The sequence below is a fragment of the Prenolepis imparis genome, unplaced genomic scaffold (genome assembly GCF_030444845.1).
Source record: "Prenolepis imparis isolate NDT839.2.m4 unplaced genomic scaffold, iyPreImpa1.0 SCAF_10, whole genome shotgun sequence".
NCBI classification, from domain to species: Eukaryota; Metazoa; Arthropoda; class Insecta; order Hymenoptera; family Formicidae; genus Prenolepis; species Prenolepis imparis.
The window spans coordinates 814,796-819,558 of NW_028141168.1; the positions used below are offsets into that span (position 1 = coordinate 814,796).

A 4,763-nucleotide genomic window follows, 5' to 3' on the forward strand; every position below is an offset into this window, starting at 1 on the left:
TAGAATAATAAAGGAAGTCTAACTTAGTTCGTTTTTTACCATCTATACGAAACGTTTAGTACAGATGAGAGAATTGTAACATGTTGAAAAAAGAAAAAAATTTTAAGTAAGGTATGTTTTAATCATTTACTTTATAATAATTGTTGTTTTCAACTTGGTTTGCGCTATGCTTTTATAAAATGATTCCTTCTATATAATATTATCCTTTAATTTTAGACTTGATAAGGACCTGAACCAAAGGTCGAAACGTAGTCTGTATATTTATATATGATATCGAATTAAGAAAGATCAATTAAGCCAGTTGGGTCGTTTACAATAATTGCTTAATTATAATTATTTTTTAAATGTTCTGAAACGTGTATGTATTATCGCAATAATGATAGTTGTGAAGATATTATATTTTCTGTTTTATATATATATATATATATATATATATATATATAGGTATATATATAAAGTATATATAAATTATATTACTTTAAAAAATTATTATTAATTTTTATGACATATGAAAATATATTTATATATGTATTTATATTATATATACCTATATCTAAATATATTTTTATGTATAATATGAAGTGTTGTTTATTTATGTCATAAAAATTAATAATAATTTTTTAAAGTAATATAATTTAGAAATTAATTTAATTAGAAAAACAAAAAGTAAAAATTTTTAAAAACCGGAACCGTAACCGAAAAAATCATAATTTAAACGGTTTCGGTTTTTTTATTTATCAAAAAACCGAAACTGGAATCGGAACAGTTATTCAATATTTTATTAAACCGTAACCGAAACCGAACCCTAATTTTGTTTCGGTCCGGATCCCTGATATATATATATATATATATATATATATATATATATATTGATTACTGATTTAGAGAGATAGATTTATTACTGGATTAATTTATTTACCGAATTTTTTGCATTTATATATACAATGTGTTTGTAGTTGTAAAATTATTGAAATATTTTCAATATTTAAAAATTCTTAAGTATCGCCTTTAAAAATATATATTTTTAATAATTTCTATATATTCCAATAATAATAAATATAAAAAAATATATATATATACCGATAGACTTGAACTCGAGTTTTCAGGGTGATAGACCGAACACCTTGCATTGAGCTATTTATATGTTATTTATAAGTTCTTTATATTATTCTTTATGCAGCTGATATTTTTATACCTTTTTACACCTTTTTTTAATAAAATAGCTCTTTAGCTGATTACAGTCGAGCTTACTGATTAAGAATATCGTAAATTTAATGAGATTCATTCAGTATTTTGGCTAAAATCTGGATTATACGAATCCGTAATTCCCGGCCGGCCGACAGGCGTCTCCACCGTGTCGCCTGCCGACCCTTAATGGATAAGCACTATCTTTGAATTACGATATCTCTGATGACGATTAAGTGAGTAGTAGGTGAAATTAAATTGTGATACATAATATTTTGATAAAGTGGACTGTTTCGAAAAACGCGTGCATCATGCACTCTTCCTGGCACACCTATGTGTACATCTATAAACCTTTTTTGATTATCACATACACCTTGTAAAACGACACTGTGGAAACCTTTTCTGTTATAATAATCGACTGCATTATTATGTGGCTGCATTATAGGAATATGGCAACCATCAATGGCACCAATTACACCTGATATTCCACCAGAACGAATTTCAAAATCCTGAAAAAATAAAAAATTATTAATTAATGTAACATTTAATATTTTCTGTTTCGGATACATTCCAAAGGACGCATAATACCATTCAATTACTTGTGGATGAATATGAAAAAAGAAAAGAAAAGTTTAGAAGTCCAACTATAAAAAAAAAATTGTTATGGACCGAAATAAAAGCAGAATTTATGAAATATATAATAATTACACTATAAGTACAGAGGCATTAGATAAAAAATTTAGAAACTTAAAAAAAACTTATTTAAAAATACATGATAATAATAAGACAAGTACTGGAGGAGATACCGTTACATGGCAATATTATGATAATTTTTGTAAAATATTTGATAACGACAAAGCGATTTCTATGAATAATACATTCAGTAGTATGGCAGTAATAACAGATAATGATAACACTATAAATCCAGAAGTATTAAATTTACCACCTTTGGATTTATCTACTCAGTTTCCCAATTATTCAGAAACTTCTGACACATCAATCAATATAGATAACCCAATATCAAATAATGAAACTGACAGTAATAATAATGAAGCTAGTGGAACTATTAAAAAAGATAAAAAGAAAATTATTAAACGAAATTATGTATATCAAAAAGATAAAATAGAAATAGAAAAAGAAAAACTACAAGAATCTAAAAATTTACAAAAATCATTAAATGATATGGTCCAAAAAGAACGCAATAAAATTTTAGCGGACATATCAGAATATTTGAAAAAAGGATCTCAGAATAATATTAAAACTTATTTATAAGAAATTTTTTATAAGAAATCAACAAATGAATTTTAATACTTTTGGATTTATTGTTTTTTCACATTTTTATTTTAGATATTTATTTGATGATTGAGATTATTATTAGTTTCTTAATATGTTTTTTTATGTTTTTTTATGTTTCTTAATATGTTTTTTTTTCTAAAGGAAATTTTTGCATAGCTACTTAAAAGGTTTTATGTTTAGTTTATTTATCTTAAATATTAGTTATAGTATAAGTACAATATTATATAGTATAATATTAATTATAGTTTATTTATGTTAAAAATATTTGTTTTTTCATGTGCTTTCTCAATATTTGTTTTTATTTGAAATTTGATTCAAAAATATATTTTATGTTTTAGAATATAATTCATGTTAAATTAAAAAATATAGTTTCTTATGTTCAAATACAAAATATGTTTAAATACAAAATAATTGTTTTATTTTCTTATCTATATTTATTTTTATAATTCTTCAAAATAATATAATATTATTACTTACACATGCAATATTCTCTATATTCGCAGCATTTGGCCATTTAATGTATGTGCCTATCAATGAAGCCAATGTTCTTATTATATTCTGAAAACAATAGTGTGCTGAACTAGCGGACATGCCGAATCTGTCTCCAACTGCTAGATGTGACTCCGATTTTGCCAAAATCCATACAGTTAATGCCACTTGCTTTTGCAAAGGAATTACATAGTATTGCCTTCTATCCATATGTTCTCTAATAATATTTACAAGTTGCTATATATATATATATACCAGGTGTCCCATTTTAAAGGACCCACTCAAATATCTCATTGTCAGAAACACTGCGTTAAATCGAAAAATGTTTCCTACAAAAGTTGTAGGGTTTCGAGGGGGACATAACATAGTAATATTCATTTGATCTTGGGCGGCGTCTCCAAGGTTAGTGAAGGTTAACCTTAAGTGAAGGTGAGAATGAATTTTGAAGAAAATAAAAAAATGCATCAGATAAAAGTTGTTCAAATTAATTAGTAGAAAAAGATGTTATAATAAAAAATATGGGTTTCCATTTAAAAAATTTATTCTTACCTTTACTTGACCTTGGAGACGCCGCCCAAGGTCATATGAATATTACTATGTTATGTCCCCCTCGAAACCCTACAACTTTTGTAGGAAACATTTTTTTATTTAACGCAGTGTTTCTGAGATATTTGAGTGGGTCCTTTAAAATGGGACACCCGGTATATATATATATATATATATATATATAAGTTATAATTTTTTAAATATAATAAAATAAAAATTATAATTTTCTAATATCTATTATAATTTTTTTAATATCTATTGATTTAGATATATAACAAATTATGGTTAATAAGTATTTATAATCTTTAAATAAAAAAAATTATAATATTTAAAAATATTAAAATATTTAAATTATATAATTTTTTTAATATCTATTGATTTAGATATATAACAAATTATGGGCAATAAGTATTTATAATCTTTAAATAAAAAAAATTTTGTCGATATAATTAAATCTAAATTTAAAATTTATTCATTAACTTACCTCCATTGTCGTACGCTTCATTCGAAAATGTGCACGAAAATCACACAAAGAATATTGTGGAATTGTTACTTCAAAATAATTTTCAATACGAATATGAAAATTTCGATGATTTAATAAATCATCGTCATATAAATTGTTTTCACAATAATTTGTAATAATTTGTATGATGTTATCTTCGCTGTTATCTTCATTCTCTAAAATTATCATACCGATTATACGTTTTCCCATTATTATAATAAATTATTTCAAACAAATATGCTTGTTCTCTCTTAACTTGGATTTACGTCATATAAATGGCGGCTAGCAAACTGAGCATATATCCAGTAGATCGAAGAGAGCTCACTGAGCGGCTACTTGTGAACGCTCACTGAGCGCTCAGTGAGCGGTTGTGCTTCTCGATGCATCCAGTGTACGACTCAGTGCTTTTCAACTACGACACAAGCGTATATAGCTAAAATGCTATGTACGACTGTGTCGTCGCTCTATGGCTACCAACATTTCTATATTTCAAAATGTAAGATGTGATTGCCAGTCGAATTTTAAAAACAAGGTTAAGAGTATTTTATTGACCAACACTGGCTAAGAATAATAATTCTTTTATTATAAAAGGACGACGTTTCGACCCTAAATTGGGTCCTCTTCAGGCTACAAAAATTGATACAGAGTCATTTAATAAATACATTTAGATAACACTTTTGATTTATAGTTTGTAATATTGTAATTAGTAATACCTGCTAGACATTGCTATCCAAATACTTTAATT

The 4,763-nt window shown here is 25.5% G+C and overlaps 1 pseudogene; it reads left to right on the forward strand.

Annotated features, from left to right (window-relative positions):
• The first annotated feature begins 1,744 nt into the window (after positions 1-1,744).
• LOC145941765 (uncharacterized) lies at positions 1,745-2,457 on the forward strand (annotated as a pseudogene).
• The last annotated feature ends 2,306 nt before the right edge of the window (positions 2,458-4,763 follow it).